The sequence below is a fragment of the Heptranchias perlo genome, unplaced genomic scaffold (genome assembly GCF_035084215.1).
Source record: "Heptranchias perlo isolate sHepPer1 unplaced genomic scaffold, sHepPer1.hap1 HAP1_SCAFFOLD_194, whole genome shotgun sequence".
In the NCBI taxonomy this organism is placed as follows: domain Eukaryota; kingdom Metazoa; phylum Chordata; class Chondrichthyes; order Hexanchiformes; family Hexanchidae; genus Heptranchias; species Heptranchias perlo.
This window is the reverse complement of record NW_027139208.1, coordinates 604722-627765: the sequence shown is the minus strand read 5'-3', so window position 1 is coordinate 627765 and position 23044 is coordinate 604722.

Here is a 23044-nt window from a genome sequence, read left to right as displayed (position 1 = left end):
TCGACTCGGCCTGTATTCACTAGAGTTTAGAAGAATGAGAGGGGTCTCATTGAAACGTTTAAAGTTCTGACAGGGCTGGATAGTTTGGATGCAGGGAGGACGTTTCCCCTGGCTGGGCGTCTAGACCCAGGGGTCACAGTCTCAGGATACGGGGTAGGACATTTAGGACTGAGATGAGGAGAAATTTCTTCACTCAGAGGGTGGTGAACCTGTGGAATTCTCTACCACAGGAGGCTGTGGAGGCCAAGTCACTGATTATATTTAAGAAGGAAATAGATAGATTTCTAGACACAAAAGGCATTAAGGGGTATGGGGAGAGAGCAGGAATATGGTATTGAGATAGAGGATCATATTGAATGGTGGAGCAGGCTCGAAGGGCCGAATGGCCTACTTCTGCTCCTATTTTCTATGTTTCTCTCGGTGCTGGATCCAGCTGAAGTGTCAGGATCTGGATCTGGATCCTGCCAGAAGCTGATTGATGGCCTGGCTGTTGAGATGGAATGCCTATCAGATTAGGGTACACCAGCAGTGGGACATTCATGGGTAATGTTCACTTTATCATGACTGTCCTGGTCACTTAAGTCTCCGTTCCCCTACAAGTACCTCCATCCTCCTTGTCCTCAGTACTACTTGGTTAGTCCCCAGCAGAGTGTGAAGAATGCCTGAATGACCATCAGCTCCCTTGTAAGCTGATCCTTTGTAAGCTGCTTCCTTGTAAGGTCCTCTTCATTCTCCAACTAACACGGCATTTTCCACCCACCTGGTTGTCTCTTGGGTCTTGTGGGGAGTGTTTGGTTTTGTGTCTTTTCCTCATTCTGGGTTGCCTTTGGGTGTCAACAAACTGAGTTCTGGAGTGTGCTAAAAGTGAACACTGCATGGGAGCCGGGGAGGGAGGGGAAAAACACGTGGGCATGTTCTCCAAAGTTAGGACGTCCAAAAAATGTCTTAAAAGGGAGGACATGTCTTAAGAGATTTTCCCCAGGAAATTGTGCCAGTGCTTCTCGAGAATGAGGTCCACATTCCCCCCATTCGACCCTTTACAGTTAGCACCTAAAGAAAAGATTGGGACAGTTTTCCTTCAAGCTGTAACGAGACAGAAGTGGGAACTCTGGACAAGCCACCAACAAGTTTCAAATCATCGTCGAATGTTCAGGGAGTGGCTGCTGGTTTAGAGCTGGACTGGAGATCGTTGGAGACCAGGCTCCGAGGCCACTGTGTTCAGATGGTGTCCCCAGAGGAGAAGTGGAAAAGCAATCGTCTTGGACCAGTCTGTCATTTCTTGTATGTTTTAAGACCCACGTTATTTCAACAAATTAAATAAGAGAAGTTTAACGTCTGGAAATAAACGTGGAAGGAAAATTAACCAACTTACGATGTGTTTTCTGATTTGTGCACAGGTCATAGCAAGGAACAGAAAGGGGAAGAGATGAGTTGCAGACTGGGGATTGTCCCTGGGCTCAGCTACTGACTGGGTGAATTCTCTGAGCCACACACCAGGCAGGGCCCAGAGACAATCCTCAATCTGCACAAACAAACATACAAATAGTTTTTATCTACTGATAGTCTATCAGGCCCATCAAGCTCTCCCCATCCAGTAGACAGTGTAATCTTGCACGGTGTCGTCCCACCCCTTAGTAACACTGTCTCCTGGAACAGACAAAGAAATGTGGACAATCCAGGACAAAACCTCTGGGCAATTGCTCTCCCACTCCCTGAGGCTCCAGGAGAGCAATGTTGCTCCCGACACATCACAATCTAAACTAACCACTAACTCCCTGTTACTGGCAATGTCCTCTCAGGAACTTGTCAAGTTCCCTTTATAAGGACTGTAGTGCCCCCACACTCCCCACATGTTTGTAAGATTCTCAAAATTCACAGATCCCCCAAAACCCGGAGAAAAACCCGAAAGAAAAGGACTTTGGACTCTTTTCCAACCAGTTCAGGGTGATAAAATATTGGGCCTAACAGAGGGTTATTCAAGGTCAAAAACCAAGATTTGGTATTTTAAAAAAAGGCATGTTTGGGCTTGTAAAGGAAAAAAAAAGGCTGCAACAGGAGTTGGGATCAACCTCTGTAATAGACGGTTTGAGTATTAGAGTTAATCAAACTGTCTGGGGAACTGTGTGACCTCACTCAGCCCCTACCACACATTTACATTCAGACAATAGACCCACGGAAGAGCAGTCCCCACCCAAATAAAGAATCACTGGATTGGGGGTAATATTCTGGCATGGGTGGAGGATTGGTTATCTAACAGGAAGCAGAGAGTTGGGATAAATGGTTCATTCTCGGACTGGCAACCAGTAGCCAGTGGTGTTCCGCAGGGGTCGGTGCTGGGTCCCCAACTCTTTACAATCCATATTAACGATTTGGAGGAGGGGACCGAGTGTAACGTATCAAAGTTTGCAGATGATACAAAGGTGGGTGGGAAAGTAGAGAGTGAGGAGGACATAAAAAACCTACAAGGGGATATAGACAGGCTGGGTGAGTGGGCGGAGATTTGGCAGATGCAATACAATATTGGAAAATGTGAGGTTGTGCACTTTGGGAGGAAAAATCAGAGAGCAAGTTATTATCTTAATGGCGAGAAACTGGAAAGTACTGCAGTACAAAGGGATCTGGGGGTCCTAGTGCAAGAAAATCAAAAAGTTAGTATGCAGGTGCAGCAGGTGATCAAGAAGGCCAACAGAATGTTGGCTTTTATTGTTAGGGGGATAGAATATAAAAACAGGGAGGTATTGCTGCAGTTATATGAGGTATTGGTGAGACCGCACCTGGAATACTGCATACAGTTTTGGTGTCCGTATTTAAGAAAAGACATACTTGCTCTCGAGGCAGTACAAAGAAGGTTCACACGGTTAATCCCGGGGATGAGGGGGTGGACATATGAGGAGAGGTTGAGTAGATTGGGACTCTACTCATTGGAGTTCAGAAGAATGAGAGGCGATCTTATTGAAACATATAAGATTGTGAAGGGGCTTGATCGGGTGGATGCGGTAAGGATGTTCCCAAGGATGGGTGAAACTAGAACTAGGGGGCATAATCTTAGAATAAGGGGCTGCTCTTTCAAAACTGAGATGAGGAGAAACTTCTTCACTCAGAGGGTAGTAGGTCTGTGGAATTTGCTGCCCCAGGAAGCTACATCATTAAATAAATTTAAAACAGAAATAGACAGTTTCCTAGACGTAAAGGGAATTAGGGGTTACGGGGTGCAGACAGGAAAGTGGACATGAATTTAGATTTGAGGTTCGGATCAGATCAGCCATGATCTTATTGAATGGCGGAGCAGGCTCGAGGGGCCGATTGGCCTACTCCTGCTCCTATTTCTTATGTTCTTAAATTACAGGACCCATCCAAAACATGCATAAAACAAATCCAATCAGCCCACTCCATAGAAATCTCAGGCCCAGTCAGGAAACTCAAAACCAGAGCACAATGACTACAATCAAGCAAGAGCTCAACAACTCATGAAACCATCCCGAAACCACTTCACACATTTCAGAAACAAGTTACTTTTAACGAGCCAGCCAAAATCTTACAATAAACCGGGTCAGATTTGGCGCGCAGATAAGGAGGCTTCAATTTGTATAATTGAAGGCCCATTTTCTCAAGAAGTTCAGTTCAGCCAGGAGTTCGACAGCTCGGGGGACAACAGTTCAACAAGACGAGGGGGCAACAGAAAGATGTTCAACAGAGAAGTTCAGCAGCTCTAGAAGCAGGCCGACATACAAGAAGAAACCAGAGCAACAGCCCCAGTGACCATCAGACACCTCGCGGCAACAAGGGCCTTACGAAACAACCAACTGAATATTACCACCAACCAAACGGGTAATATTGGGCCACCGCGACCAAAGAAAAACTCAGGAGAAAACCGAAGATCCGCAAAGTTTCCACTCTACAATCTATTCCTGACTTACTCCTGGGTGAGTTTTCTACTCAAAAGACTCTATCATTTTACAAAGAAAAGTGCGTACTCACCCGATAGATCCAAGACGCACCCCACAGTATCAGCGGACTCGCGAAGACTGACCAGCTACGCAGTTGAAGTCCTCTACCACGTCCGGGGTACGGCAGACACCAACCAACACATACAGCGAAATCGCGAACCAGCTCAACTATCAAGGATTCGTTTGGTGAGCATTATCTCTGGTCCTTTAGAGCCCAACTTAGCTAGTAAAGTGGGATTGGGAGGGGTGAGGTATCTTTCTATTGTAATTTCCCTCGTGTGTACTGAAGTGTTCCCCATTTTATTAGAGTGTTAAGATTGTTGTGTTGTATTTCCTCTCTTGAATAAAGGTCAAAGTTTCTTTCACCAAAACCAGTTGTCTGCTGCACTTTGTCACAACCCCCAAATAAGTCCAAGGTCTCGAACCCAGGGAGTGGGAGCGATTCGAACCGCTCAGAAGTCAGAGGGGAAGCTGACACACACCACCACCCCCTACATGGAGTTCAACCCGGAGAAGTGTGAGGTAATGCATTCAGGGAGGGCAAACAGTAAAAGGGAATATGAAGTAAACGGGAATATATTGAGAGGGGTAAAGGAAGTGAGAGACCTTGGACTGCATGTGCACAGGTCCCTGAAGGTGGCAGTACAGGTAGATAAGGTTGTGAAGAAGGCATAGGAATGCTCTCCGTAGAGCATTCGAGAGCGAGAGGAGAGTCCGAAAGGTGAGCGCAGTGTAAAAGGAGAGCCCGAGAGATAAGCGCAGTGCAAAAGGAGAGTCCGAGAGGTGAGCGCGGTGTAAAAGGAAAGCCCGAGAGATAAGCGCAGTGCAAAAGGAGGTTCCGAGAGGTGAGCATAGTGTAAAAGGAGAGTCCGAGAGGTGAGCGCAGTGCAAAAGGAGAGTCCGAGAGGTGAGCACAGTGCAAAAGGAGAGTCCGAGAGGTGAGCACAGTGCAAAAGGAGAGCCCGAGAGGTGAGCGCAGTGTAAAAGGAGAGTCCGAGAGGTGAGCACAGTGCAAAAGGAGAGCCCGAGAGGTGAGCGCAGTGTAAAAGGAGAGCCCGAGAGATTAGTGCAGTGTAAAAGGAGAGACCGAGAGGTGAGCACAGTGCAAAACGAGAGCCCGAGAGGTGAGCGCAGTGTAAAAGGAGAGTCCGAGAGGTGAGCACAGTGCAAAAGGAGAGCCCGAGAGGTGAGCGCAGTGTAAAAGGAGAGTCCGAGAGGTGAGCGCAGTGTAAAAGGAGAGTCCGAGAGGTGAGCGCAGTGTAAAAGGAGAGCTCGAGAGGTGAGCGCAGTGCAAAAGGAGAGCCCGAGAGGTGAGCGCAGTGTAAAAGGAGAGTCCGAGAGGTGAGCACAGTGTAAAAGGAGAGTCCGAGAGGTGAGCGCAGTGTAAAAGGAGAGTCCGAGAGGTGAGCGCAGTGTAAAAGGAGAGCCCGAGAGGTGAGCGCAGTGTAAAAGGAGAGTCCGAGAGGTGAGCGCAGTGTAAAAGGAGAGTCTCGAGAGCGGGAAGAGCGTCCGAGAGGTGAACGTAATGTAAATCTAAGGCAAGTTCATGGCAGCAGAGCTCGCACCCGTGATATGCTCCTCCTGCACTATGTGGGAAGAGTCATGGACACTACCGGTGTCCCTGGCGACCATGTGTGCAGGAAGTGTGTCCAGCTGCAGCTACTGGCTAACCGTATTTCGGAGCTGGAGCTGCGGGTGGATTCACTGTGGAGCATCCGCGATGCTGAGATTATCGTGGATAGCATGTTCAGTGAGGTGGTCACACCGCAGGTAATGAAAATGGGTGACTGCCAAGCAGAGTAAAAGGACTAGGCAGGTAGAGCAGGAGTCCCCTGGGGCCATCGCAATCTCAAACAGACATACCGCTTTGGATACTGCTGGGGGAGATGGCTTATTAGGGGAAAGCAGCAAGAGCCAAGTTCAGGGCACCACGGGTGGCTCTGCTGCACAGGAGGGGAGGAAGAAGAGTGGCAGGGCTATAGTGATAGGGGATTCAATTGTAAGGGGAACAGATAGGCGTTTCTGCGGCCACAAACATGCCTCCAGGATGGTATGTTGCTTCCCTGGTGCTAGGGTCAAGGATGTCACAGGGCGGCTGCAGGACATTCTGGAGGGGGAGGGTGAACAGCCAGTAGTCATGGTCCATATCGGTACCAACGAATAGGTTAAAAAGGGATGTGGTCCTGCAAGGTGAATTTAAGGAGTTAGGAGATAAATTAAAAAGCAGGACCTCAAAGGTAGTGATCTCAGGATTACTACCAGTGCCAAGTGCTAGTGAGTATAGGAACAGGAGAATAGATCAGATGAATGCGTGGCTGCAGAGATGGTGTAGGAAGGAGGGATTTAGATTCCTGGGACATTGGGACCGGTTCTGGGGAAGGTGGGACCTGTACAAGTGGGACGGGTTACACCCGAGCACGACCGGCACTGGTGTCCTCGCGGGGGTGTTTACTGGTTCTGTTGGAGAAGGTTTAAACTAGAATGGCAGGGGGATGGGAACCTGAGCAGGGAGTCAGAGGAGGGGGAAACAAGGATAGAAACAAAAGACAGAAAGGGAAGAAGCAATAGTGGAAGGCAGAGAAAACAAGGGCAAAAAACAAACAGCGCCATAGTGCAAAATAAAACTAAGATGACCAGCAATCTTAAAAAGACAACTCGAAAGGCATTGTGTCTTAATGCGCGGAGCATTCACAATAAGGTAGATGAATTAACAGCGCAGATAGATATTAACGGTTATGATATAGTTGCGATTACGGAGACATGGCTGCAGGGTGACCAAGGATGGGAACTGAACATCCAGGGGTATTCAATATTTAGGAAGGACAGGCAAAAAGGGAAAGGAGGTGGGGTCGCGTTGTTAGTAAAGGAGGAAATCAATACAATAGTGAGGAAGGATATTGGCTCGGAAAATCACGATGTGGAATCTGTATGGGTGGAGCTAAGAAACACCAAGGGGCAGAAAACATTGGTGGGGGTTGTCTATAGGCCCCCAAACAGTAGTGGAGATGTAGGGGAGGGCATTAAACAGGAATTTAGAGACGCATGCAAGAAGAGTACAATTATAATCATGGGTGACTTTCATCTCATATAGATTGGTCAAACCAAATTAGCAATAATACTGTGGGGGAGGAAGTCCTGGAGTGTGTACCTGATGGTTTTCTAGACCAATACGTTGAGGAACCAACTAGAGAACAGGTGATCCTAGACTGGGTATTGTGCAATGAGAAAGGATTAATTAACAATCTTGTTGTGCGGGGTCCCTTAGGGAAGAGCGACCATAACATGATAGAAGTCCTCATTAAGATGGAGAGTGAAGTCGTTGAATCTAAAACTAGGGTCCTGAATCTAAATAAAGGAAATTACGAAAGTATGAGGTGCGAGTTGTCTATGATAGATTGGGGAACTTTACTAAAAGGGATGACAGTGGATAGGCAATGGCTAATATTTAAAGGACGCGTGCAGGGATTACAACAATTATTCATTCCTGTCTGGTGCAATAATAAAACAGGAAAAGTGGCTCAACCGTGGCTTACAAAAGAAATTAGGGATAGTATTAGATTCAAAGAGGAGACATATAAAATTTCCAGAAAAAGCATCAAGCCTGAGGATTGGGAGCAGTTCAGAATTCAGCAAAGGAGGACAAAGAGATTGATTAAGAGGGGAAAATAGAGTATGAGAGTAAACTAGCAGGGAGCATAAAAACTGACTGTAAAAGCTTCTATAAATATGTCAAGAGAAAATGATTAGTGAAGACAAATGTAGGTCCATTACAGTCAGAAATGGGGGAAATTATAATGGGGAACAAAGAAATGGCAGAACAATTAAACACATACTTTGATTCTGTCTTCACAAAGGAGGACACAAATAACCTCCCAGAAATGTTAGGGAACCAAGGGTCTAATGAGAGGGAGGAACTGAAGGAAACCAGTATTAGTAAAAAAATAGTGCTGGGGAAATTAATGGGGCTAAAGGCTGACAAATCCCCAGGGCCTGATAATCTACATCCCAGAGTACTAAAGGAAGTGGCCCTGGAAATAGTGGATGCATTGGTGATCATCTTCCAAAGTTCTATAGACTCTGGAACAGTTCCTACAGATTGGAGGGTGGCAAATGTAACCCCACTATTTAAAAAAGGAGGGAGAGAAAAATCAGGGAATTACAGACCAGTTATCCTAACATCAGTAGTGGGGAAAATGCGAGAGTCTATTATAAAAGATGTGATAACAGAATACTTGGAGGGCATTAACAGGATTGGGTAAAGTCAGCATGGGTTTATGAAAGGGAAATCATGCTTAACAAATCTATTGGAGTTTTTTGAGGATGTAACTAGTAGAATAGATCGGGGAGAACCAGTGGATGTGGTGTATTTGGATTTTCAGAAGGCTTTTGATAAGGTCCCACACAAGAGGTTAGTGTGCTAAATTAAAGCACATGGGATTGGGGGGAATGTACTGGCATAGATTGAGAGTTGGTTGACAGACAGGAAACAGAGAGTAGGAATAAACGGGTCTTTTTCCGGATGGCAGGCACTCCATAAGCATTGCCACTGTCGAACAACTATCAATTACTTTATCTTATCATCCACAAAATAGTTAAGTACTTGTTTCAATTATGGTAGCTATGACATTGTAAAATATCTTTCAAATAACACACGTTGTTTATGGCTGCATCTGTTATGTGGCAGCTATATAAATGTTATCTCATTACTCTAATGCAGGAAGGGGTTATTCAGGTCGGAGAACGTTCGCTCATGTTCGTTAATATGGAAGAGCCATTTCTGCCTAATCTGCATTCGAAGAGGAGGCCGGCCTATGACGTCAGAATCGATTCTTCTTATGGACAAAGCTGCTCCTTCTCGTTTGGAACTTCTCCTCCATTTCCTGCACCGCCAGAAGAATCTTCTCAATCCTGGAAAGGATTGTGATTATATTGTGAAATCCATCCGGGGAAATGAAGTTCTCTGAGCCTGAATCTGAGCGATGAGTACGCTGACTGTCCTGTTGAAAAATATAAAAAAAACAGGATTAATTTATTTGCTGAGGAAATTATTAGAAATGGATGGAGAGTGCTTCTTGTTTGTCTTCTCTCTGCTCCATGTTGTAAAGGTTATTTTTCCTGTCCTGCTTTATTCTCCACTTCCCCTGTGGCAGACACTGTTCTGACCAGTCTAGTCAAGGTTGACCCAGAGATCTGTTCCCAGATCTCTCCCAGTATGGCCCTGTAGTTGGCCACCTGCTATGTAGACTGCTTGTTGCTCTGACTTTCCATTCCTCACTCAGATTAAGTGTTCAGCCTTCAATTAATGCCATCACTCAGCACTTCACTGGGATTGAGAACTCCTCATTTTGTGGAATTGTGAGCATTAACCTGTGTCCTGCTACATCTGGGCACATGTTACAGTTACATCAATGTGCTTTGCCACCTGTAATCCGAGCCTTCAAAGGGATATGCATGATCATCAGATGGCTCAGTGAATAAATGGACTGAATGTATGTTGCACTGAATCATACGTACCAGAAGGTCCCAGGTTCAGCCTTTGTTGATTGAATTGTTGAGTTGAGGAGAAGTTCTATGATTGTCCACACCCCTTAGAGGTGCTAAAATCAAGCTATGGTTCCTTCTACTAATTGCTCTCCAGTCACCCCTGATGGAAAGTGCACACGTGTAGCAGTCAGATGAGCACAGTAGTAGGTAAGGCATGTTGCACTCCTTGGTGGAATAGACTTCCAACACTCACTGTGCTCATCAATGAAAATTGTCTCGTTGGAGGAGGTACCAGAGGGATATCAGTGTCCCTTGAATTGAACCCCCAGCATGAACTATCACCTTCAGGAGAGGAGGAGAACAATTGGTGTAAAATAGATTGGAATTCGCTCTTATAACTGTGACACATTTCATTCCATGAACCGTTATTAGCAGAAATATTAAACATTTGAACAATAGCTTCCACACACGGGCTCTCGACCAAATATTGGGCACAGAACAGCACTTACCTTGCTTCGGTGGGAAGTCCATCTTTTCTTGAGAAGCATTAAACACAGTACCAGTAACACAGACCCTAAGGTTGTGAAAAGAAAGTTCTGGCTTGTGATCCATTCCTCGATGTGTATCCGATCAATGTTCTCAAAGCACACTGTGCTGAGTGGATATGGCAGACACCACCAATGGGTAGAGGAAAGGTTTATCTCAGCTCGATCTTCTGGAAGTATTTCCATTCCAACTCTGGACCAAGCCGGGAGTGACGGGGACCCCATTTCGACACAGTTGAATGAAGTGACTTGCAAAAAGAAAAAACAGCGTATCATTTTTCAAATGCATTTGCATTAAGCCAGTAAATAAAACTGATCACTAAAACATTTCATTGCTCGGCAACTCACAGAACATGCGAGGTCATAATTGAGACACATTCTGCCAGTCTCTTTGCTACTTGTGATCTCACAGTCACTCCCAACAGCCGATGAGGTCAGAGTCTTTTAATGACAATGTGCTGAGTGCACTCCACCAACCACTTCATTCAACATTTCCTTTGTGAGGGTTCATCTCGTTTTTAAAAAATGACCAACTATCAGTGAAATATGAAAGTAGTAATACAATCATTGGTTTCAAGTGAAAGAAAGTCGCTCGTGTTTGTTTGCTAAATCCCAAGATTGCATTACTGCAATGACACTAACAGCCATCCAGTTTCTGTTTTTTAATCTCTTCCCCCACTACCTTTGTTCCTTTCTTGAAGCAGTGACGTCTTGCACAAGTGTTGCCCACGAGTATTTCACCCAAGTAGCAATTCTTCCAGTGAATGAGTGGCAATGGACAATTACCCTCCACACACATATGCACACTTCCCAGCAGGAACCACTGGGCAGCAATCAGGAGCTGAAACTTGGGTTCATTTTTCCTCATCCTTCGCCATGAGGTGCTGAGGCCAGTTGTAGCACTTCAATTAACATCCCAGCCGTGATTTGCTGAGTAATCACAGACCATTGATCAAACCCAGGATCTTGTAAGCTTGTTTGAGCTGAGTACCTCACAAGGCAGAGTATTTCACCCCAATCCACTGGGGAAGAGCAGAAGAATTTCTGTCCATCCAGGAATAAGGCAAAAGCCCAATTCATTCTATGTATTGTTATTCTGTGCCTGCCCACAACTGCTTCCCGACAGGTTACCCGGCCTGTGTGTTCCCTGATCTCTGTCAAAGTCCATCTGTACCAGGCACTGGGTAGGCAAATGGAAGAAAGCCAGCAATCTCACTCAGATGGGCCACAAGGATAACTCTTGTGAGTAATAAATAGGTCAAAAGTCTGGGCTTGGATTTAATATCTTTACCTGCAGCTGTGATTTTGCGAACTGAATGCAGATTCTGAACATGTATTGTGTCCCTAATTTCCCAGGGTGCATCAGTTCTGTTCAATCAGCTATACTGATGGAATATCTTTCTTTAGATTCTAGCAGTTTCTGCTCAGTTGTTTTTCAAAATTATTTAAAGAAAAGCTGGAGGATAAATATCAAAAGATTTATTCAGGTAACATTTATAATGAGTGTTTTTTTTAAACAGAGAGGGTGTGTGCGTCTGAGGGAATGTGAAAAATAAATGATGCTGTACTGTTTATACATCTGTTGTAGGTTATTCTTTGTGTTCTGTAAACTTCAGAAAGTATATTAAGCTGAGACACACACAAGTGTCTTTGCTCATCCTAATTTTAGTTCATTTTTCAAAAAAAAATCCACAAGTTGAATTTTGAAACAACTGACAGCCTCTTATTATCTCACCGGTCTTTTGTTGACAGTTAGAAAATGTAGACATTCTAATTACTGACACCTGTGAAACAGAACCAGCGACAGAAAAAGATAGAACAGTTAGAGAGACCAGACAGAATGTCTTTCCTCATCTTAATTTGATTTCACTTCTAAAAAAAAGCACAGTTAAGCTACTGGCATGCACCACCTCATTAAAAGATTTAAATCCCTGTTTAAGTTGACCAAGGCCAGGCCTGAACAAAACTCCGCCCAGAGAAACTGGGTGCACTCGTATATTCGGGAACTCCCCTGCACAAGCAGACCTCCTGAGGGGCAAGGCAAGTTTAAAAATTGTTTTTTTTGAAATATTTTTGTTTACCCTTGGCTGCATGTTGTCCCATGAATTGGTTCGGTTGCTGGAACGTCTTTTTTTCATTTTACTCTTGCGTATTTCTGGCTTTTACACAGCAACTTCCAAAGAGGAGAGAATGGGTATTTTTTTTTTATTATTCGTTCATGGGATGTGGACTGAAGGGATTTGCAAAATTTCATATGTCCCCCCGCTCCCCCGCCAAAGATTTATTGGAGTTGTTAAAGAAACTCTGGTGTGACTGTGTTTTAAAAAATCCAGGGTCTTTCAAAATGGCTGCGGCCAGACACATGGCCAAGGGCCTGCAGATTTGAAATTGGATTCTCTGACAGCTTGGCAGGCTCCGTGTTTCTGACAGGGCTTTTTGAACAATGCAGTTACATTCACGCCCTGAGGCAAGCCATCAACGTTTCCGGCCGACACATCAAAATTCGAGCAGGAGTGATCCCAGGACAAAAGATAGCCCATCAAGGAACATTCGGAACAATGGAAAGCAGTTATGGAACAGATCAGTACAGGTACCAGTCATTAATGTAAATGGGCCAAGATCGGGACCCCTTTTGTCTTACGTTTTCAGCCCAAATCGGACAATGGAGCAAACTGATGAGGCGCGAAATTAACCCATTACCGGGAGGGTATAACTGGGGGCATCCCAGACCTCACGCTCTCTTTTCTCTTCACCTTGGTCCAGTGTCCTGCTTGCCTGCTAGCAACCAAGAAGGAAGGCCGTCCAGTAAACATCGCAATCACATGTCGGCGGCAGCAGCAGGACACAGGGGCCAGGCTTTTTCATCTATTTCACGGTGAGCATTATTTTTTTTCTGGCCGCCACAAGACAACCTAGCTAGGTGTAAGGGTGGGAGTTAAAGGGGTATTGCTAAAATTGTGATTTTAGAATTTTCCCTCGATGTGTCCGTTTCTTCCACCCCGTTAAGTGTAAGACTGTATTGCATCCATAGCGATTCCTTTTATCTTCTGTATAATACTGTTTACCTTGTAGTTTTAGTTTTCTTATTAATAAACATTGGTTTTCCTTGCACCAATCCACTGGGCTGTTCGTCTGTCCTTATTACCACTCGATAAGTCCTGAGCTCAGAATCAGGAAGGGGAAAGCGATTCGAAACCGCACAGCGGGCAGGGCAGCTCAGGAAAACATAACTGGCTGACCTACAATAAGCCCCTGAAACAAAACCCCTTACAGAAATGGCGAGTCAGGCAGGAGCTCAGGCGAAAGTGTGTAACAAGGCAGACAGTGGTGCGGAGGAGGAATCCACAATGGAGGAAGGGTTGTCTGCCTATGTGTGCGGCAAGATAAATATCGCGAAAAATGGGTGGGCGATATGTTAAAGGCCGAGCGTCCCATAGATGCAGCCATCCAGTGGACAGCAAGTACACAGTATAAGAAGGGTATCGAGAAGGCGGTCTGGCTCTTGTGTTTTAAAAAGCAGGTCTTAGTACTAGACCGTGCTGTAGCAGCGCGAGCAGCCAAGATTAAGCAGTTGACCCGAGAGTTGCAGGAAAAGACAGCAGCGGAAGAGAAAGGGGTAGCAGCGCTCCAGGCAATAAGCCAAGAAAAGGCGCAGATGGCAAGGGACCACCAGGCAAAGGTAGAGCGCCTGGAATACCAGATCGCTGAGCTCAAAAGTAGCGCTAGAGGCAGAATGGAACACCTGGAATACCAGGTCAGAGAGGCGAGAGGCAGTGAGGTTAGGTTAATGGATAAGATCCACAGCCTCACGCAAGAACTAAAAGAGCAGGAGGAGAAAGTAGACGAGGTAAAGGCAGCCTATAAGCTGGCCTGCGCCCAGAGGTTTGAAGACGCAGATCATGGCCCCTGCAGGCAAGAAATAGAAAGCTTGGGCATGGCCTTAGCGAGGGCGAAGGGCATGGTATGCCTCATTAGCCCGAAGGCGGGCCAGTCGGATTTTACCGGCAACCCAAGCAGGGAAGTCCCACAGGCAGCTCCCAGAACGACACTGGTTAGGGAACCAGAGGCTTCACGGCCACCACCCATAGCCCCGAGTTTTCAGGAGGTCTGGCAGCAAAGGTGGGTGGAGGATGAAGCATTAGGGGAGACCCAGCAAGCCCTGGTAGATAGACCAGGACCGGGACCAGTGTACCCCCTCCGACAATGGAGGTACGGCCCGCCCGCCGATGGCGAGGACCTAGGGGCCATCCAGAACCAGTTTGTAGTGCCGCATGGCACTCAACAGCTCAGGGCCATGGTTAGCCATATCCCTAAGCTTACAGTGAAGGGAGACCCCTCTCTACACTTCCGTGAGATAGAGCAGGCAGCGTGCGTTAATGACTGCGATGAAGCAGAACAAGCAAAAATGCTGCTGTTTTCTCTGGGTGGTGACCTCCTCCAAACCTTATCAGATGAGTGTAAAAGGGGACAGAAAGATTACGAGGGGTTAAGGGATGAGATATTGGAAGCAATGGGACTAAATGACGGGAGTCTGTTTGCCGGGGTGGAAAAAATGGTACAGCTCCCCGGGGAGTCCCCACAGGCGTTCGCAGACAGGCTGTGGCCAGTCTACCGGAGCGCATGCCCGGGAATGCCAGGGCGGGCATTCCGGGACAGATATCAATCGGCCCACTCCACTGTCTCATGGCAAACTGCCTGCCCCAAATTTGAACTCGAGCTGCGGCCTGGTTTGACCCCCGTAGCCCCCAGACCACCGAGGAAGCGGTGATCCGCCAGCTCACGATAGCATTTAAAAATATCAGGGGTATCAAGACGCCCCAACCCAAGGGGAAAGTCCACGAGGTTAAACCAGGGGCCCAGCATAAAAGGGAATGGCACCAGGAAGGGAATCGTCCCGCCCAGGCTAAGTTAAACTGCTATGGGTGTGGGAAGGACGGCCACTGGCGCAAAGATTGTAAAAACCCCTGGAAGGACACCAAGGGAAAGAATCACACCGCCCCAGCCCAAAAGGCAGCGACGAGGGAGGCAGAGACAGGAATTGCCCCCGCTGCCATGGAGTCATTTTTTGAGGCCATGCGATCTTTTATGGCCAGCCAGGGAAAAATAGCAGCCACTACCGGTGTGGTAGCTCCCTCAGCCCCCCCTGACGACGCCCTGAAATGACTAGAGCCCGCGCAGCCTGTTACCTGTGTGCTCTCCGGTATAGAATCATAGACGTTTACAACATGGAAACAGGCCCTTCGGCCCAACATGTCCATGTTGCCCAGTTTATACCACTAAGCCAGTCCCAATTGCCTGCACTTGGCCCATATCCCTCTATACCCATCTTACCCATGTAACTGTCTCTTACCCATGTAACTGTCGATATGATGGATGGAAGAGACCGCTCGTGCAGATGGAGGTAGAGAAGGTTAAAGGGACTTATCTGCTGGATACGGGGGCATCATGCACCGTGATCCACGCAGCTAATCCCACCACCTCACCTCTGTCTAGCGGAGTTCCATACATTCTATCGGGGTTCACCAGCAAGGAACAGGTGGGAGCCTTCTCCAAGCCGCTCTCAGTCCGCCTGGGCCCACTCCAAACAAAGTGGACGTGTGTCCTGGCGAGGTGGGAAGCGGAGGGAGGAAAGGGGATCCTAGGGGCCGACTTCATCGTGGGCCACGGGATCCTCGTGGATCTCCGCAACCATTGCCTTTGAGGAGCCGACACGGGTAAAGAGAATGGCGTGGTAGTTATCCCAGGAAAAGGGAAGGGAACCCTGTGTACTGTGAAGCCAAAAGGTTACGACCTCGGGCTCATGGTGGAGGGTGTCCCGGAGGAATTTAAAGTAGTCGTGCAGGCTCACTTAGCTGCGTTCACCATGCACAAACACGACTGCGGGAGGGTCACGGGTTTGAGGTCAGGGTAGACGGGGACCCCATGGCCCGGCCCCAGAAGCAGTATAACTTTCCTAGAGAAGCAGAGCCTGAGATGGAGATGGCCATATCTTCGTTGGTGCAGCAGGGAGTGCTGAGGCCCAGAGCCACCCACGTTAATTCTCCGCTTTGGCCGGTCAAGAAACCGGACAATTCATGGAGAGCCACGGTGGACTATCGGGTGCTCAACAGCAATATCCCCGTGTGTGCCCCCACAGTAGCAGCAGTTGCCGACCTCATCGGAAGCATTCCAGCATCCGCGACTACGTTCACGGTGCTGGATATTTCGAATGGGTTTTGGTCGATCCCCTTGAGGAGGGAAGACCAGTATAAGTTTGCCTTTACTTTTAATGGGCAACAGTATACTTGGAACTGCTTGCCGCAAGGTTTTCATAACAGCCCCAGCATCTTTCGCCAGTGCATGGCAAGTAGTTAAAAGGAATTTAGCCAGCCTAGGCAACTGGTGTAGTATGTAGACGACCTGCTCTTGTTTACAGACTCAGTCGGAGAGCATGGTCCGCGACTGGCCGAATTGCTGGAGCTGCTGCAGAGTAAAGGTTTTAAAGTGAACCCAAATAAAGCGCAGATCGGCCAGCAGAAGGTGAAATTCCTGGGCCTGACCGTCCGCGCAGGGGAACGAGCCATAGATAAGACTAGGAGGGAAGCGGTCCAAGAGCTACCGGTCCCCAGTACTGCGGAGGCAAAAAAGCAGGCAGCTGGGATCCAACCCGAGGTTAGAAATCCCCAGCTCCCAGCAGGTCCCAGCTTACAGGCAGCACAAACAGGCGCAGTTGCGTGCGTCAGGGGAGGAGCCACCCAGGCCCCTGTCCAAACCATTCCCCCTCTCTTCTGGGACTCAGGTGGGGAGGAGGAGGAGCCCGAGGCAGGTAGCCCCGCCCCCGACCCAGGTTTTGAACCTGGAGAGGAAGACTCTCAGCCACCGGCAGCAGGCAGCGAGGGGTTGCCTGTCCCCAGCTCAGACTTGGGAAGGGAGGAGCCACAGGGGAAAAGCCCCCAGCCAGCGAGGACTGCGACCCACAGCAAGGGTCCGCTCGCCAGGGTAGCCCCACCAACAGCACTTCCTAGGAGGTCCCCTCGGACACCCCAGCCTAGGAAGGCATGGTCGCCGCCTCCCCAGTTTAAAAGGGCTACCTCCCGCGTTAAAGTTAAGTCGAAAGACAAAGGTCCTCAGCCAGCAGTCGCGGGCTGTGAGGGACCGGAAGTAAAGGTCAGTACAGCCACGCCGCAGGGAGCAGCCTGCAGCAATCCTGACAGAATTTGAGCTGGCCGCTCGGAGACGGGCGGCGGATGTATATAACCTTAGCAGTTAAGTTTGTAGTTTTAAGTTAAGATGTTTAGGTTAATTATAAGGGTGGAACCATAGTGTAATTTTAAGATGGAACCGTTCCAGTGTTGTCTCCGTGAGCCGAGGTTGAGGGACCCGCTCACACTTCACCTGAGCCAGGAAGCCTATAGGGGGCCCGGCTCAATGTTCTTTATCTTTTACAGGGAATTAAAGGGAATGTTCGGAGGCATGATCCTGCTCGCCCTGTCTGGGCTGAGCCTTGCGAGAAGGGGCGACACCGAGGACCATCACATCTTCAGATGCTCCGGAAAAAACGGCGCCCCCAGCCCACGATAGGAGTGGCCTCCGCGAGGCGGATGAAATCGCCTTGTACACTCACGAGGGGAGCTGGCCCGGATGGCTGGGGTCAAATCCGACCCAGTACTCGAGCTAGACCGGTTTTCATATGGAGAGACCTCCCTCCAGTGCCCGAGGATACGAATTGTCACCCCAAGGATTAGCGTCACTGCGGCAAAAGGAATATGTTTGTCATGTAAAGGCAACGTTCCCCTGGATAGGTGGTGGTGGCTTAGAAAATTCAGTAAGGATATGGGGAACCCCAGGGTAGAGTGGGAGAGGTTAGGGAATAACACCCACAGGACCATCACAGGGACCCAGGGAGGGTTAAGTGTGTGCTGGGACAAATGGAGGGGACCGGATCAGGGGATCTATGTCTGTATGTGGGGTTCAGAGAAGGTCTGCCCCACAGGCATTTCCATCATTTTCCGCAGCCAGTGGCAAGATGACGGGAGGGGGATGGACTGGGAATCGCGCCTGAGCGCATGCGCGATCCCATATTCCCCAATCTCGGTTAATTGCCACTGAATTAGTAACCCGCCCCCGACAGCCCCTGCCCACGACCGCAACGTCACGTATGATAGTAGAGAGATGCCCCGCCACCACCAAGGGACCAGGGAACGGCTTGGTGCTAGTACCTACAGACCAGGTGCTGTATCAAGGGGTGCACTACGCAGTTGCCTCCATGATTTTAAACCTCACCGAGGTACACCTACCCGCGTGGTGCCCCACAGAGACCGCGCAGTTGTATCAAGCCCTCTTAAAAGATATGTTCCGTAAATTTTATCAGTTTGATTTTTCAGACGTTGACAGAACCAGACTATACACCCACGAGCTTTTGGACGGGATTGGGAGACAAAGAAGGGGTGCTTTTAACGATGTCTTAACTGGTTTTAACACAGGGTCTTCTGTCATCAACAGCTGAGATGACATCGAGCTGCAGACCCAGATAAATGGTTTAAAAACGCAATTAAAGAACATATTAATCGATGTGAATAAGGGGGTGGGTTCGGAACTGCACGAAGATCAGGCCATGACTCTCCACTTAAAGGAGATCATAGCGGAGCTGGAAAAGCATGCAGAGACGGTGAATGCGCTCATTAGGGAGGATCGGAATGAGTCAGACCAGGCGGCGCAGAATGAAGTGTGCGTGCTGTATGGGGCATGGTTGCTGGGCGAGGGCCGCAGCAATCTGGAGGATTTAAAGCAAGGTTTAGTCCCCTCCTGGATCAGCAACAAACACCTCGCAGCCCTCCACCCTTTTGAGAATACATTAAGTCCGAGCCAGCTCCGCCTAGCTTCTGAGGCCGACCCAGTCCCAGTGGACTGTGGGCGTTCCAACCACACCATCATAGGGATAGTTGTAAGGATGCCAGTCATGGGCGGGACGGCCCGACCCGCGCCGGTGTACAGGGTGAACATTGGTGTCATTCAGGGGGGTGCACACATTTGTTTTACAGCGGTCCAGCCCCAGTCATAAAGTGGGAGCATGGTCTGACGGGGACTGACCTCTCGGGGTGCCGGAGCCAGGGATCACACATCATCCTGTATCGATGCAAGTCTTGCTGTGAATTTGCAGCGTTTCTGTGTGTTTGAGGTTTCTCCAGTTGTTGCCAGTTGTGGACACGGCTTTTCTCGGATTAGATTTTGAAATGCCGGTGTTTTGTATTTAAAGGCCGAGGAGGTGAGTCCGCCCTGAGTTTCTCTGCCCTGAGAATGGAGAAGAGCCGTGACTGTGTGCGGGAGGTGCGGACAGGCTGTGCGGATCTCCATCAGCAGCGACAAGGTGAAGGGGGCGACTCCCATCTTGTCTGATGGGCTCATTTGCCCCCCGAGCTCAGCCAGTCCCACATGTTGGAGCCGGGAAGCTGAAGCCCAATCGCTCACCGGCACTGAGTGAAAACGGCAACACCTGGAACTGGCGGCAGACCTGCCGGGCCCGGGATCGTCTCTAAACCCCGCCGTTCCCACACGGACTGTCCGGGCCGGGCCCGGGATCGTCTCTAAACCCCGCCGTTCCCACACGGACTGTCCGGGCCGGGCCCGGGATCGTCTCTAAACCCCGCCGTTCCCACACGGACTGTCCGGGCCGGGCCCGGGATCGTCTCTAAACCCCGCCGTTCCCACACGGACTGTCCGGGCCGGGCCCGGGATCGTCTCTAAACCCCGCCGTTCCCACACGGACTGTCCGGGCCGGGCCCGGGATCGTCTCTAAACCCCGCCGTTCCCACACGGACTGTCCGGGCCGGGCCCGGGATCGTCTCTAAACCCCGCCGTTCCCACACGGACTGTCCGGGCCGGGCCCGGGATCGTCTCTAAACCCCGCCGTTCCCACACGGACTGTCCGGGCCGGGCCCGGGATCGTCTCTAAACCCCGCCGTTCCCACACGGACTGTCCGGGCCGGGCCCGGGATCGTCTCTAAACCCCGCCGTTCCCACACGGACTGTCCGGGCCGGGCCCGGGATCGTCTCTAAACCCCGCCGTTCCCACACGGACTGTCCGGGCCGGGCCCGGGATCGTCTCTAAACCCCGCCGTTCCCACACGGACTGTCCGGGCCGGGCCCGGGATCGTCTCTAAACCCCGCCGTTCCCACACGGACTGTCCGGGCCGGGCCCGCCCGCCATTTCCTCCTCTCGAGGGCGACAGTTGCTCTTTGAATCTCGGGAACCGCCTCTCTGACTGACGCGCATGCGCGGGGCTCCCCCCGGCCGGCCGCGCCTGCGCACCGCGCTGCCCTTCAGTGAGCGCGGCCCCGGGTTGTGTTTTTATTGAAAGCCCCGAGCCCCGCAGCGCTGAAGATCATTGATCCCCAACCATGGAGAGAGAGAGTGTAGGGGGAGGGAATGGAGAGAGAGAGAGTGTAGGGGGAGGGAATGGAGAGAGAGAGAGAGTGTAGGGGGAGGGAATGGAGAGAGAGAGAGTGTAGGGGGAGGGAATGGAGAGAGAGAGAGAGAGTGTAGGGGGAGGGAATGGAGAGAGAGAGTGTAGGGGGAGGGAATGGAGAGAGAGAGAGAGAGTGTAGGGGGAGGGAATGGAGAGAGAGAGAGTGTAGGGGGAGGGAATGGAGAGAGAGAGAGTGTAGGGGGAGGGAATGGAGAGAGAGAGAGAGAGTGTAGGTGGAGGGAATGGAGAGAGAGAGTGTAGGGGGAGGGAATGGAGAGAGAGAGAGAGAGTGTAGGGGGAGGGAATGGAGAGAGAGAGTGTAGGGGGAGGGAATGGAGAGAGAGAGAGAGAGTGTAGGGGGAGGGAATGGAGAGAGAGAGAGTGTAGGGGGAGGGAATGGAGAGAGAGAGAGTGTAGGGGGAGGGAATGGAGAGAGAGAGAGAGAGTGTAGGTGGAGGGAATGGAGAGAGAGAGAGAGAGTGTAGGGGGAGGGAATGGAGAGAGAGAGAGAGTGTCGGGGAGGGAATGGAGAGAGAGAGAGTGTAGGGGGAGGGAATGGAGAGAGAGAGAGTGTAGGGGGAGGGAATGGAGAGAGAGAGAGTGTAGGGGGAGGGAATGGAGAGAGAGAGAGTATAGGGGGAGGGAATGGAGAGAGAGAGAGTGTAGGGGGAGGGAATGGAGAGAGAGAGAGAGTGTAGGGGGAGGGAATGGAGAGAGAGAGAGTGTAGGGGGAGGGAATGGAGAGAGAGAGAGAGTAGGGGGAGGGAATGGAGAGAGAGAGAGTATAGGGGGAGGGAATGGAGAGAGTGAGAGAGAGTGTAGGGGGAGGGAATGGAGAGAGAGAGAGAGTGTAGGGGGAGGGAATGGAGAGAGAGAGAGAGTGTAGGGGGAGGGAATGGAGAGAGAGAGAGAGAGAGTGTAGGGGGAGGGAATGGAGAGAGAGAGTGTAGGGGGAGGGAATGGAGAGAGAGAGAGTGCAGGGGGAGGGAACGGAGAGAGAGTGCAGGGGGAGGGAACGGAGAGAGAGTGCAGGGGGAGGGAACGGAGAGAGAGTGCAGGGGGAGAGAACGGAGAGAGTGAGAGAGAGTGTAGGGGGAGGGAACGGAGGGAGAGAGAGTGTGCAGGGGGAGGGAACGGAGAGAGAGAGTGCAGGGGGAGGGAACGGAGAGAGTGTGTGCAGGGGGAGGGAACGGAGGGAGAGAGAGTGTGCAGGGGGAGGGAACGGAGAGAGAGAGTGCAGGGGGAGGGAATGGAGAGAGAGAGTGTAGGGGGAGGGAATGGAGAGAGAGAGAGAGAGTGTCGGGGGAGGGAATGGAGAGAGAGAGAGAGAGTGTCGGGGGAGGGAATGGAGAGAGAGAGAGTAGGGGGAGGGAATGGAGAGAGAGAGTGAGTAGGGGGAGGGAACGGAGAGAGAGTGCAGGGGGAGGGAATGGAGAGAGAGAGAGTGTAGGGGGAGGGAATGGAGAGAGAGTGTAGGGGGAGGGAATGGAGAGAGAGTGTAGGGGGAGGGAATGGAGAGAGAGTGTAGGGGGAGGGAATGGAGAGAGAGAGAGTGTCGGGGGAGGGAATGGAGAGAGAGAGAGAGTGTCGGCGGAGGGAATGGAGAGAGAGAGAGAGAGTCGGGGGAGGGAACGGAGAGAGAGAGTGAGTAGGGGGAGGGAACGGAGAGAGAGAGTGAGTAGGGGGAGGGAACGGAGAGAGAGAGTGTGCAGGGGGAGGGAACGGAGAGAGAGTGCAGGGGAGGGAACGGAGAGAGTGCAGGGGGAGGGAACGGAGAGAGTGCAGGGGGAGGGAACGGTGAGAGTGAGTGTAGGGGGAGGGAACGGAGAGAGAGCAGGGGCAGGGAACAGAGAGAGAGCAGGGGCAGGGAACGGAGAGAGAGCAGTGGCAGGGAACGGAGAGAGAGCAGGGGCAGGGAACGGAGAGAGAGCAGGGGCAGGGAACGGAGAGAGAGCAGGGGCAGGGAACGGAGAGAGAGCAGGGGCAGGGAACGGAGAGAGAGCAGGGGCAGGGAACGGAGAGAGAGCAGGGGCAGGGAACGGAGAGAGAGCAGGGGCAGGGAACGGAGAGAGAGAGAGTGAAGGGGGAGGGAACGGAGAGAGAGAGAGTGAGTGCAGGGGGAGGGAACGGTGAGAGTGAGTGCAGGGGGAGGGAACGGAGAGAGTGAGAGTGAGTGCAGGGGGAGGGAACGGAGAGAGTGAGAGTGAGTGCAGGGGGAGGGAACGGAGAGAGTGAGAGTGAGTGCAGGGGGAGGGAACGGAGAGAGTGAGAGTGAGTGCAGGGGGAGGGAACGGAGAGAGTGAGAGTGAGTGCAGGGGGAGGGAACGGAGTGAGTGCAGGGGGAGGGAACGGAGAGAGTGAGAGTGAGTGCAGGGGGAGGGAACGGAGAGAGTGAGAGTGAGTGCAGTGGGAGGGAACGGAGAGAGTGAGTGTAGGTGGAGGGAACGGTGAGAGTGAGTGTAGGGGGAGGGAACGGAGAGAGTGAGTGTAGGGGGAGGGAACGGAGAGAGTGAGAGTGAGTGTAGGGGGAGGGAACGGTGAGAGTGAGTGCAGGGGGAGGGAACGGAGCGAGTGAGTGTAGGGGGAGGGAACGGAGAGAGTGAGAGTGAGTGTAGGGGGAGGG